Below are 15,000 nucleotides of genomic sequence, written 5' to 3' on the forward strand. Positions count from 1 at the left end.
AACAGCAGGTGTAGAGGGTGATTGATCATCAATACTAGTAGCATTATCATCTAATGAGGGCCAATTGATTTGCTGTGAGTGACTAGTTTTACTTAGACGCTATCTAAAGCTTTTAATGCTCGTTGTCTAGAAAAAGAATAAAAACAAAATGGTCAATGAATTATTATAAGACTCAAATCCATTCCTATAGATCCATTCCTAAACAGATTCAGGTTCTGTTGATATATTATCACATACACCATCTAATTCTATTACACTGATATTTTCAGTGTATCATAATGATCATCTCAAGGTAATGCATTAGTTTTTATCCTGTACTGACATTAACTTCAAATAGTGAGATCCAAAATCCTTAGTACAGAATTCACTATTTAATTTTATTAGATGTACATTTTATATAAACATACTTTCTTCTTTCTGCATCAACTGTTGTTCGTCCTGGTAAAGAAATCTTGATAGTAGAAGGACCACTGACATCATAGTCTTGATAGTATTACGACAAATTTTAAATCTCACTAAAACTCTAAACATCTCCTTTCCCAAGAGCAGACACAGAAGGACTAGACATAAAACATAGGATGAATCATGACATTAATTTGAAGTATTTGTAATATTATTATGCTTATCTACTTACTGGAGGATCTCAGGAAAAGAAAGTAGCAAAAGAGAAGCTTTCTGCCATGGTCTCCTACTTGTTCCTTCTTCTTGTTTTTCATAGAAACGTAGATATACCCCGCTACTACCATTCCATTAAAGGCCAGCAGTGAATGTGTAATGAAACAAGTTTTAATACTGCTAACAACAAGGCTATAAAAGTCACCAACAATGGAAGGTGCGTATAAATAAATGCTAATATCACTGTACATAATTTCAGCAGTAAAATTTTAACAATACTGGTTTCAAAACACCTATCACAACAATGAGAAGATAACAAAATTGAAACTATATTGTATGATAGTTAATCCAATTATAAATGGTCCCTTAAAACGAGAGATATTTATAGTCACTTACTTTTACTCTGAGAGTGGGTGGGGCCACGAGGTGGAAATGCTACGCTATCAGGATGTGCCTGCTTTACTCCAACAAGATATCCACAAACAAGTCCAATAAACCCGTGGATAGTCTTGCAAATCTAAAAAGAAGTTTACTAATTCAAAGTGACTTTACTGTGACAATAATTGTATTACCGTATAGCGGTATTATTGGCGGTTGAAATATTTGACTGTCTGCTGTCAAAATAAGCAAAATTAAAAATTTGACGAAATTTAAATTTGGCGATTTGTTAAAAATAGTTGTTTGTAATTAAATGTGGGTTGTATTAATTAACGTGGGTGGTACTACAGGTACTATATAACGCCAAGTGAACTCTCGTGAAAGCTCGTTAGTTTCTTTTAGTTCTTTTCCAGGTAAGGATACGCACTGTTCTTCATTAGGCGGGGCAGTTCTCTTCGTGAAATACCTAAGTAATGCCATTTACGCAGAAGGGTAGCAGATGGGGAATCACGTGCAGGAAGGCATGAAAAGTTATTAACGGTTTTTGATTTTAGACGACGATTTGTTGCAGACTGTCAATAACTCCAAATTAAATTCACCGCCAATATACCCGCTATCACGGTATCTTTAATAATCAAATGCATTATGTTTTAATTGAGGTATTTCAGGAATTAGAGAGACAAAGAAAAATCTCATAAAGCACAATTCTTATTGGTCATACAACAATTCTAGGTGATGGTAATGTATTTCACTATTTACTCCTATCATTAAGCATTGAGACTAGCTAAGCAGTCAATGTATGTAAGGATAATACAACACTATTTGTTATAAAATTCTTTATCATATCGTCAGCCTGTAATAATTTCAGTTGCCTTGTTTTGATGTATTTCGTTAATTTTATTCGATGTTTCTAATGACTGTATACAAATAATTTCGACCAGACTCCTATATTTATTATGTGACTTAGAAAATGTCTTTTAAAATGAACAGTTCAATGCAGAAACAAGATGACAGCAGGTATTGATCAGATGACAATGCATATTTGAAATGTACTAAAAAAGATAAAATTTTAGATGGCTTAGTAATTTTTTTGTCTTTGAAATCTAGACAGTATGTTTCCTGCATTGTCCCTTGTTACATGCACTATAATGGTTACCATCTATCCCTATCTTATTTTGTTTGTATCATGGATGGAGGCTAAACTATCCCTCAAATCACACCTTAATGACAAAGAAACATTTACATTTTAGGACACATACAATATATACTTATTAGATAACTCACAGTATATTAATAGACCACTAATGACATATATTAAGTATACATATACAAGACCACGATAATCATACTGGATACAGCCAACAAGACCAGAAAATATCTATAAAAAGTGCCTCCTTATAAACTAAATGATAGGTAATGATTGTCATCTAACCAAATATCTTCTAAGTCCCCAAGAGAGGCTCTAATATACCGAGAAACCCACTAGCGCTATAATATCAAGTATTACCTGTTGTGATTTAAAAACAGTTTAATGCTGAGACCAAACTTACCCATACAAAATTGTTCTCATAAAATAACGCTGTAATTATTGTCCATAATTTTTGCATGAGGTGGTCCCAAACTGATTGAGAGAGAGAGAGAATTACAATAATTATTCTAATTAATGCCACTCACAATCCTGTTGTAACAATAAGATATCTTCCATTCCTGGAATAAAACCTAACAGATATAACAAGATAAACAATCCACAGAGTAGCTTAGGTATTGGAGACACCTTCTGAAACTGTTGAACAGCACTCTATAAGGCAGTAATGATGATATATTTAATAAAGTACCGTTAACTATAGCTGTCCCCTTTAAATTGTACTGCAATTGTTGGAGTTCAGTATTTATAACATATTGTTGATAACTTACTAAAGTCCTGCTTGAATCTTTTCCCTGCATAATGTCAGTATAGATTTGCCTCAACAAAAATATAGTCTCGTTCCCAGACTGCCACTCCTCCTTGGAGCGTGACAGTCTGGGAACGAGACTACCAATATTAAAGTTAATTATTGATTAAATGGGTGTGGTTATTAAATCGTACGATTTTTTTGCTGCAATATGGAGTGGTCGTCTGTAGCATTGCATCTCTTTTGGAGTATTGTCTGTTCTTCATTTATACAAATCAGACCACACAATTGTCAACTGACTGCAGTACCACCATATATTGTGCCAACACCACAGCAACTAAACTTATTGATTATGTTTCTCCTACTATATTGGAACTAGAAATTAAACCAACTCTACAATGGCTAGCAATCATAGTGTTCCTTGTTTACACCCTCTATTTGGCTATAAGGTCTATAAGGCTATGTTTGGTAGATACTACATTATTTATAAACAGAGGGAGAGATATTGGATACTATAGTCCATATAGGTAAGACAAGAAAGATCTTGCTAATATGGTTCGTAGAAAACGACTTGTTGGAGATATACCACCTCCTTATCCTAATGGATGTATGAGTTGATGAGATCTGAAGATCTACCTGTTGGTCAATCAAGAGCTATTATATATGAATGATGAACATTTTGCTGTCTTTAGAAACAACAAAAAATAATCAAGTGTTTGTTACAGATGCCTATTGTCCCCATCTTGTGCGAATTTAGGAGTGGGTGGTATTGTAGTTTGGTAATTGTATTGAATGTCCTTTTCATGGTTGGCAATTTGATGGTGAGGACAGGTGAATGTAACAGCAGTGCCCTATGCATCCTAAAGTAACCAAAGTTTGTGAAGATCAAAATATGGCCATCTATGGAAGTGAATTGGTTTGATCTTAGTATGGTATGATGCTGAGGAAGAGAGCCTTATTTCACAGTGCCTGAGTATCCACAGATAAAGAGGGACGTTGACTTTTTAAAGGAAGTTCTGTTCATTATATCAATTGTCACCTTGAGGTAAATTAAAACTCATTTTCTTCTAATTTTAAGTAAATATAATTTCAATATTATTTAGGACATAGTCAGAAAATGGAGCTGACATTTTCTCATTTGAAGGCTGTTCATGAGACTGTGTGTTCAGGCTGGCAGTCAACACACATTCCAATCTAGCTGGTTGGAAAAATAGTAACACATGAATGGAAGGTATGAGAACCATATGTTTTGTAGATGGTTTAGTAGTGAGTGAGTGCATACTCTACACTTGTTTTCTACCATAGTTTCATTATAAATTGTATCTGTAAGTTTCAATAAAGATATCTTCTGATTTGTTAATGTCTATTAATTGTCTGAAACATTTGAATGGTTATAATCTAATTAGGTATATGCCTATAATTTTGTCAGCATGACTGATCATATAGTAATGTAAGAGTGACAGAAAGAGATTGATGACCCAGAAAGAACAATAGCTTATCTTTTCTTTCTATACTTACAACTTAGCTTCTTAAGATGTTGCAAAACTATTTCATTTTCATATTATTTCATGTTCCTGTCTTGAAACTATTTTAGGGAGTAATTATGATATCAATCTTTTTTAAATCCATAGGTTCATTGGGAACAACTTCCTCCTCCTAACACCACATTGGGAGAATGACACTATCATAACTAATAAGTTTATTTGGTCGTTTGAGTCTTAAACCTCTAGATTTCCATGTCTCATTGGACCAGGTTAAAACAAAGGAGCTTATATGTCACAGTATTTTTACACATTTTAAAACCTCTTAGGTTGGTCCTGTGTTAGTTCACCTAGAACTTCAATTTTATTTTTGGTAAGGGTGTTCTTCATTCAAACTGATGTCCCCGAAGAGCCTCTAATGCAACACAGACTCACTCCATTACATTTACGTGACTGGTGGATACCTACCTTTATTGCTACTTGGCTCCTCTTAAATGGAGATGCTATTCAAGTAAATTAATTATGCATAAATCATTAAATACAAGCTTGTACACTCATGCTGATACAAGTAGTCATGTTGGGTAGATTTTGTGAATTTATTAATTTACAAATCGAGCACCAAAATAATACATTGAGCATGTTTTCGTAGGGCATACTATAGTACTGTATACAGTGCCTGCATATGTGCATGGATAAATATGCAGATAACAAATTGGTTTTTTAAAAATTTTGTAATATTAACATATTTATCTGTACTGATGATAAGCAAAGAGAGTAAGTAAATTGAGAAAGCTATTGTTTGCCTTTATATGTCTCTCTTGAGGCAGATCATTGCTTAGATCTTGAATAAAAGTGAAGTATATATCCCCTGCAAATTTTGTAGAAGTATTGAGATATATAGTTTTACAAATGGGTGGCACAATTTGATAAATTGTCATGCCACATTATAAATACTTGTAGTTTCATTCAATTGCTCTTGTCATGGACCTCATTTTGAGCTTTTGGTTCTATTTTACATCATTGTATTATTCAACTTATATGACGATGTGCTGTCTCATCTCTAATGTAGATTGAAAGAGATGTCCTTGATATGGGGCAACAAACTTTATGTGGGTAAACCAAATTTAGTAAAAAGGATCAACTTATTTTGCTCACAGACGTTGTTTTCTCTCAATTCTACTCCTGAGAACAGTTGAGAATGACGTTCAAGCAAGAAAACACTCTGACATGGTAAAACAAGGATATATTGTTTTAAAATTTCCACTTGCTAATAAATTACATGTACATTTATTTATATGAGACAATATAATTTTTTTGTATCATTAGATTCCACATTCAATGCAAGCATATTTTAAGTGATTACACTAAACACTTCTCAAAATTACTTTTTTTTGACATATTCTTTTCATATATGCATTATCCAATGTATATATCCTACATTATCTTTGTATACAAATTTGATTTGCCTTGTATTGAGTTTTTAAGCTGCACAGATGTTCATTTTATTTGCAATCCCTTTTTTATGGAAAAGTAATATAATTTCAAATGCTAGTTTAAGACAAATTATAGTAAGATTTACCAATACGTCTTACTAGGTTACAATAGATCTCTCATATATGAAATGTATTGACCAGTTGCACCATACATGCTTCTAATGATTCAGTCCGCTCTTCGCTCCATTTAACAACTACCTTTACAAAGATATATTCAGAAAGTTGCATATTTATAACAGTTGGTTGTTGTTGTTTGCAAGTCTAGTTCTTATACTAGGATCACATGGGAGGGTATGATCTGCTGTCAGAGTGTGTAACCATTCATTTTAATTTCAGGCTAAAATTTGAATGTTCAGAATCACAATTAAAAAGCAACCTAGAAGTATTCTCAAAAGACAGTGTGTATTATAGTTATTACTAATATTAATGCAATATAAAGGTCAATTTTTGTTTCACTCCTTTACTGGTAGAGGGTACGATCAAATGGGATTCTTGTAAACTATCCAAAATTCACTTTATGTCCACTAGTTCTCTCGAATATTATGGTGCCGATATTTAATCATGGTGGGCCGTAGATTGGTTTGTTTGTAATAGTTCAAATGATGTAAAAAGCATTCTTACCTTTTCTAAGACAGTCCCCCCACAGCCATAACTGTCACATCTTCTGGCAAACCCATTGGTCGAAGCATTTCAGGACGGAATACACCCTGAATTCCCCAATTTCAACGGTCCACTTTTTTAAACCTGTATGATAACTAAAGACTTCCATACTGGTTCTGTGTAGGATTACTGGTACTTTTAAAACGAAGCCCTTCTTATTCCTATAAAAGAATAACACTATTATAATAAAGCAGAACCTTAAACCCATTTTACTGAAGAATGCATGAAGCATGCCCATCAAGTCGCCTAGTTGTAGGTTGTAGTCAGCAACAACACCTTCGATTTGATGAAACTCTGCTAAATGTGTTGCATGGCAGTGTTTCAATTACGGAAAAACATCGATCAATTGAAAATACTTCACAGGAACAAATTCATCCTGTTTTTTTAACAAAGATTAAAAACTCAGTTAATGTACTAATCTCTAGTATTACTTTTTGAGACAGTTGATACAGCATTCGAGCACTTTCTGCTGTAGTGTGGGTTTCTCAAAATATTCTTCTGCGCTTCCTGAAGTTCCCAATTTATATTGATAACTACACATGCATTAACTCATATACAGGTATAACATTTTAGTAACATACCCAATGGACCCATAGCCCTCATTTTTCATGAATAGCCTTTACATGATTTACGTATTCCATTGGAAAATGTTGTGCTCAATTGAGGATCTTTAATGGAAATGATTTAACAAAATTTTAATCAAGCTGGTTATATACCTTTTCAAAAAAATGTATCATGTGCATCTCTTGCTAGGTGTTGCTGAGGCTGGAAAGAGGGCATCAAAATTTCCTGAAAGAACTTTCAATGAAGTTGTTAGTAGGCTCTCAGTGAAGCTAATGTTTGTTTTCTTTTAATAAAATAAGTCAAGTAAGCACTTTTTGCTACCCCATTTCCAGAATATTTGACGTAGCTCAAGTAGGCGAACTTTCATTAATGGATGAAGATGGCCACGAGTGGGAAGAGTACCACGACATCAAAATTATATGGTTTGAATGTTTTTTAACTTCCAAGATCCACTGCATAGAATACATGGACACGAAGTACATACTAAATCTGTTATCTGCACGACTGACCTCTGAATCATATCATCTGTCAACTCAGATTCCTGCTTGTTTGTTATTTCAGTGCTAAAAGATGAGCCCTTTGTCCACCACAAAGATTTTCATCCTACTGCACTAAGAAGACACTTAAGTTTAGCGACATCCTTTATCTATTAATTTACATAAAACAAGGAGAGAGACAACTAAAGATCAACAGATATGTACAAACAAGATCTTTAATAATAATATGGTCTGTCAAATGTGACCACAATAGGCACCTAATTGTTGCCAATGTGGGTATACTTTTGGCTAGCTCTTACATTTATTCACAAGTTTTCTTTTTTCTTATATTTTATCAAGTCATCTTCACTAATTGTTGCTGTATTTCCCTCTGTAATTGCCACCAAGATTATTTTTAACAAGATCAAAACAACTGGAACCTAGTTAATTATTATTATTATTATGTTTTAGTACGTGTCATTTTATTTACTTTTCTGAATACAATTTTTCTGTCTTTGAGTCTTTTGAAAAGTTCAAGCCAAACCAAATGACATTGCTTTTCTGGGGAAAAATCCTATCTCTGCATGATGGGAAGTTGCCTAATATGGAATATGAAAGAGATACAACAAGATCTAGAATTGTGTTTGGTGTTCATGTGTGTGTGTGTTGTGTGTGTGTGTTTGTGTGGATGATTGACTTTGTACCATAAGGTCTGTAAGTAAAGTGCCTCAACTGGGTTTACAGAATTGTAAGTTCGAACTTCGTGTGAGCCATTTTCAGCAATTTCCACGCCTTCATCAGTCAAGGTCCATTGCTCGCACTCAGATTGCTCGACGTTTGACAACCTATAACAATAAATAACACAAAACATACTAAATCATTGACGTCTATAACTCACTCCACGTTTCCAATGGATTGAGACTCTTTATCGCACCAACAACGCTCTGGTGATTTCTACCCGTTGCTTGCGCAAACTGGTAAGACTCTAATTTCTCCTTTATTGGCTAAAAAACCGTAATATATTTCTTTCACAATAGCCTCCGTCATCGTCGTAACTTACTGAAACTCGTGATATTTTGCTTTTTAAGGGTTTTGCAAAAAGTGCAGATCATATTCGCATGCGCTTGCCATTTCGCCCACATAACCATATGAATTTATTTATAATAAATTATATAACAAAAACAGCTGCGCTCATTTCATTCGTTGACCAGCAATCAACAAAGTGATAGAAGAATGCCTACACTAAGTGTTAATAGAGATGCTCTTTACCAAGCTCTTGGGAGGTCTACTGTAAGTTGCAAATAGTATTTTTCTATCGTATTTATATTTATTTATATTAATATAGCCTTATTCTGAAGGGGGCTATACAGGGCTGAGAAATTTGCAAAATTTGCTTCGACTTTGGTATTGATTTAATGAAGTTGTAAGTTTGCACACGAGTAGTAGATAACGCAGTTTGCCTACACTTACTTAGACATCAGCAAAACAATGATATCTAATGAACAAGTGTGCAAGGCAGCTACGGTGTGCTTCAGAGGATGTGAATTTATAAAATTGAAATCCCAGCAAACAGGTAACACACTACATCTAGTGATGTCACTATAGTTTAAAGTGTTTTGTAGGCATGACTTGCTCTGTATTTGAAGGGTTTGAGTTAGAGCTCTAAAGATATTCCTTCATGGGTTCTGTTAATTTAACAAAGAGGACATTTTCAAATAGGAATTATTTTTAATTTCCTTTATAATTAGGGCCACTATTCCCAGTATACATGGCAGTGAAATCAAAGAATACAACTCAGGTGATCATCAAGCCTGAGGTATCCATTCGTTATATTTTTTAAAAGAGATCACTTGACCATAATATACAATGTCTGTGAGACCAATTTCTAGTTGCTGCTGTTCTTAGCAAATGTCATGTTAACAAAGGTTAATAATATTTTAGTCATTGATCCAAACAGTATAACTTATTTAAATTTAAAGGAAAGGCTCGATAGTCTGATTGTACTGATCGTCAAGAACGACTCCATGAAAACATTGGAAGGTGCATACAATTAATTGTTGTCAGTCATTTTTCTCATTTTGTTAGGTTGTATGGAAGCGTACTATAGTTGCCATTGGCATTCATGATTTTGGAACATTGAAGGTCCCCCCCATTCACCTATGAAGCTCTTCTCCAACAGAAATAATTTTTTGCCCATTGCGTGAGGTAGCTCTCATTTGCTTTATAGCAAAATTCATTAGTATATTCTCTAGACCAAAGAGTTTACAGCTTTGGAACTAATGGATCATTATACAGTAATATAACTAATATTTTTGAATTTAATGACCTTCCCTATATGTAGTTGGATACCAAAATGAAAACCTTTTCTGCATATTATTAAAGATAACCATTGTAATCCTGTGTTTTTTTTTTTTTATGACAAGAACCATGTAGTTGTGTCATTGCCACCTATTATTAATGGTAATTAAAACAAAATTTGGGGTTTTATTTAAACTTAAAATAGGGAACACTCAAAGCTCTCTTGTGACACAAAAAATCTTTTTATTGAAGTGACTGCTACGAATCTTTGCAAAAGCTAAAATAGTTTTAGATACAATCATTACCATGTTCAGCCAATACTGTCAGGAGCAATATATGTAAGTAACTACAATAATGATTTTCTTATATGCTTGACCTCACATTTCACTTAACAATGATTAGAGCAGAGTACGTGAAGGTTATAGCGGCTGATGGGCAAACACAGCTTTATCCAGTAAACACATAATAAGTTAACTTGTAAAAATGCTTGTACTTCACTATAGGAGTTAAAATATCGGAATGAGATTGTGTCTGTTGATCTTGTGAAACAAACCGGATTGGGGATCAATGTATCAGCTGATATGATGGCAAAACTTTTGACAAAAGGGATGGGACTACAAAGCTCTGTGAATAGCGATGGAAAAACTTGACTATAAGCATACCACCAACAAGAAGCAGGTACACAATAAATATTGTATACCACTTGTAAAACTTGCCTTTATGCATATATTTCTCCATGTTTGTGATATAATTGAAGATGTTGCTATTGCTTTACGGATATAACAATGTTCCTATGACATTCCCAAGACAAATACGGTTGCTCTAAGCAAGTAAATCCTACAGACAGTAGATAAAATTTATCTAAATATCTATTTGTCTAATCTAACTAGATGCCTTTAAATAGTTGTCAAGAGCAGTTACGAGCTGAAGTTGCACAATTGGGGTTCACTGAAGCTTTAACATTTGCTCTGGTATGTTTCAAATTATTTGGATTAAAGCTATTATCATTTTCTTATTAGGGCTCCACGCAATGATGTATCTACCTATTTAGGTAAAAAAGCATTGATGAGATTCCTGGTTTCATATTTCTAATCCCTAAAACATTGGAGTTTCAGGGTGACATTACGATTTTGATGAATTAAAATTTTTCTTTCTAAAATTCACAGATTGCACGTACTTCCTACGACTACTGGAATTTAAAGACAGTCAATGCTAACAAAAAAATGCCACTTCCATTGAAACTCTTTGAAATTTCTGATGTTGTTTCTTAAAGATCAATTGAAAGGTTGTATTGAACTACTTATGTTTAATGTTTATTATGAATGTTTGTTGGTAGATGTTGTGTGCTAGAAATGAACGAAGACTATGCGCTATTTTCTATGGTAAAACTCCAGGATTTGAGGTAGGTATTATCTCCTAACGTGGTTTTTGATTTTTTAATTAAGATTGTTCATGGTTACTTGATCGAATTATGGAAGTTTAATGTGAAACTTGGCCACGATGGCTACACTATCAAAGCTACAAATAGTATGATTGTTTACTGATAGTATATCACAATAGAATATTTTTATAGATTCTACATATTTTCATGGAAGATGTGTGAAGTTTCTTAAACAATAAAGTTATTGGCAGCCTTGGAGTACTTCATCCTGATGTCTTGTCACAGTTTGATCTGACTATGCCTGCGTCGGTGCTAGAAGAAATTAATTGAACCTTAGTTTAAATTAATTGAATGAGTTCTTTTTGAGAGTACTATACTTTAGCTTTAAAAATATGGTTTGCTTTTAATTTAGTGATGATGAATTTTTTAAAGTAGAATTTAAAATGTTGTGGATAGTTAGATGCCTGCCAAGCTTTTTATGTACAATCATGAAATACTATAATACAACCTTGACCCTTAGGTTTTGTATATGGTGACTTCCAAGAAATAGTATCCATAGAGTCTGACTCAAACCATGAATTTTATAAAGTCTGTGTTTTTTGCTATAATTTGCAATAAACTATATCAAATCACGAATGCTATGTTTTAATAGTGATTACAAGTTACAATTGCTATAGTTCCTAGAAACTATGAAATTATTAAACCTTAAACATATAAGGAAAAGACTTTGACTCCCTTGCTGTTGATTAAGTTCATCTGACTAACATCATTCAAAGGGTAACAACACATTTTAATTGGATTGAAAGTGCGTGTCAAAGCCTGGCTTGCAGGATTTAGAATATATCATCTAAAGACATCATTATTCAATTGTTGTAATATATAGAATCAATAAATAAAGTAGTTAGCACATTAAACCACAAATAAATCATGTTGTGAATTCTAACAAACCTATATATCCCATTGTTACCTGACTCCAAACTTAATGTTATGATGTCATAGCAATTATAAGTTACAATTGCTGTAGTTCCCTAGAAACTATGAAATATTAAACCTTTACACATTTTAAAGAAAGAATTTGACTCCCTGCTGTTTGATTAATTTCATCTGACTAACATTCATTCAAAGGGTAACAGCATATTTTTATTATTGGATTGACAAAGGCATCAAAGCCTGGCTTGCCAGATTTAGAATATATAAATAAAGACATCATTATTCAATTGTTGTAATATATAGAATCAATAAATAAAGTAGTTAGCAAATTAACCACAAATAAAATCATGTTGTGAATTCTATCAAAAACCATATAATCCATTGTTATACCTGACTCGAAACATTAATGTTATGATGTCATAGCAATTATAAAGTTACAATTGCTGTAGTTCCTAGAAACTATTGAAATTATTAAACTTACACATAAGGAAAAGAAATTTGACTCCTTGCTGTTTGATTAAATTCATCTGACTAACATCATTCAAAGGGTAACAACACATTTTATTATTGGATTGAGAAAGTGCGTCAAAGCTGGCTTGCAGATTTGGAATATATAAATGAAGACCATCATTATGCAATTGTGTGTTAGTAATTCCAATTATCCTTGTTTTTCTTTTGTAGCAAAGGAATCATGGATTCTTCTACTGATGGACTGTACAGCAAATAAATTTAGTAGTAAGTCTGAATAGTAAAATATATAAGACCATCGATGATCTTTCTTGTATACAGGGCCACTTTGGTTCCAAAAACATTATTCTGACCATTTGATTCCACAGCTAATGGAAGTAAAGGAAGCCAACAAGGATCTCAAAGCTGGGACCATCCTGTAAGAAATAAATCAGATTTTTATATCTATATATAGATTTTAGTTTTAGTTAGCGATCAAGATTATCGCAAAAGAAGAGAGTATTTTGAAAATCTTGCCACAACATATATAGCAGTGAGAAACAATAATGATTGTCATTTTGCTATGTTATGTCATTTGTTCATAGTGGGTGACCCTATCCTCGTGCTGAATATACACCAGAAGAAATTCAAACATGGTAAACTATTAGAAGATGCATGCATATCATGGAAAAACAAATATGCATAAGTATTGAAGAATCCCTGTAAGTTTTTTGCCTATAAAGACATACACATGCTAAATATTATATATTTACACTTGTACTCAAAATTAAGTAAAAGGCTGACCTGAATCGCGAAAGTTAAATCTGGATCGGAATGCCTTTATAAACTAAAATTTAATAGATGCAGTTAATAATAGGCTTCTTTTAGAGAGCATATAGCCTAGTGCTATATACTATTTGACTTCCTGAGGCAGTACGATTGAATCAACACAATAATATAATAAACTATAGTTACTATTTGTGTTGTGTGCAATTATTAATATTGACATGGGACCCTACCCGGGGTACTATCTACAAAAGAGTTGACTAAACTCTAACCCAACTTCATGCTTGCAAAGAGTATATACCGCATCTTCCTCTATTAGAGAAGCACTGTGGCTACAGTATATGTTCGGAGGGATGTATGAATGTGTGACTATGATTTCATTTGTACAGTGAGAACACCATCCACATTAGAAGATGTGTCCAGCTTCTTAAAGTAATTCTTATTTAAAAAAATCATTTCAGTAACAACAAAACACAGGACAAACGGGATTTCAACTTAGTCCAGTGGTGGTCTGTTGTCTTCTCGTGATTTTTAGCTGGTCTGGCATTTCGTGTTTTGCACTCTACACAATCTGTTCGTCAGGTGGATCCAAACCATTTATACTCATGAAACGTAAACTACATCATATAATTATATGCTAAAACATTTGCAATAAATATTACAGAGATGTCTCTGTCATGAACTGCTAGGTCATGTTCCATTATTTTGCGATCCAGTTTGCTGGTTTTCTCAGGTATATAATATGGTTATATAAATTCAGCTCCTTATATACATGCACATCAAAACACAGGAGATGGGGTTTAGCTTAACTTGGCTGCTTTGTGATGAAGATGTCACAAGCTTGCATGTAAATTATAATAATCGCTTCTAAAATAAGTGTTCGTTGCATTATAAATAGCTTTACTGGTTTAAGGTTGGAGTTTGGTCTGTGTCTTCAAGATGGTAAAGACAAAGCTTATGGAGCTGGAATTCTTTCTATTTGGTGAACTTCAAGTAAGTGCATGTTATGTGCAATTAAATTTCAACAAAAAGATTCACTTTATTACTTTCATGCAGTATTGCATGAGTGATGAGCCACAAGTGAAAAGACCTTGATCTTGAAGAGGCTTCAGTCACTCCTTATCCATCACCACAGATCAACCAGTATACTTTTAGCTAACAGTTTTTGAAGATGCAAAAGAAAAAAAAGATGGGCGGTAGTGATAATAATGAGCAATATCCATGTACGTACAAAATGCTGTTCAGTATAGTGAATGGGGGAATAGTAATATTAAGAAGCCCTTTCATCTCCAAATATATACTTGCTATTGAGAGTGTTCGAGTGCTCGCTTGGACAAAGAAGAAAGAAAGAAGAAAAAACAAATTCGCAGGGGAATTGAGGCTGACAAAGCTGAGCTTGAAGCAATGGAAAACCAATTAAAAGTCTTGCTGATTGAAATTACTTATTGTTAAGATAATGTGTACAGCTGCTTTTTTATGTAATAATATAGTTTATATTGGACGTAAATTTGTTTATTAATCGTTATATTATAATATAATATATATTTGCTAATTTTAAAATGTGCAAGGAAAGCAAATTTATAGGGAATATAGTAGTTT

General features: G+C 33.2%; 3 pseudogenes; 2 read left to right on the forward strand and 1 right to left on the reverse strand.

Annotated features, from left to right (window-relative positions):
• Positions 1 to 6,485: 6,485 nt before the first annotated feature.
• Positions 6,486 to 7,480, reverse strand: LOC121392051 (annotated as a pseudogene).
• A 1,337-nt stretch (positions 7,481 to 8,817) lies between these two features.
• On the forward strand, positions 8,818 to 11,128 carry LOC121392052 (annotated as a pseudogene).
• A 65-nt stretch (positions 11,129 to 11,193) lies between these two features.
• Positions 11,194 to 14,496, forward strand: LOC121392053 (annotated as a pseudogene).
• Positions 14,497 to 15,000: the final 504 nt, after the last annotated feature.

This window comes from Gigantopelta aegis, unplaced genomic scaffold, assembly GCF_016097555.1.
Source record: "Gigantopelta aegis isolate Gae_Host unplaced genomic scaffold, Gae_host_genome ctg3331_pilon_pilon, whole genome shotgun sequence".
In the NCBI taxonomy this organism is placed as follows: Eukaryota; Metazoa; Mollusca; class Gastropoda; order Neomphalida; family Peltospiridae; genus Gigantopelta; species Gigantopelta aegis.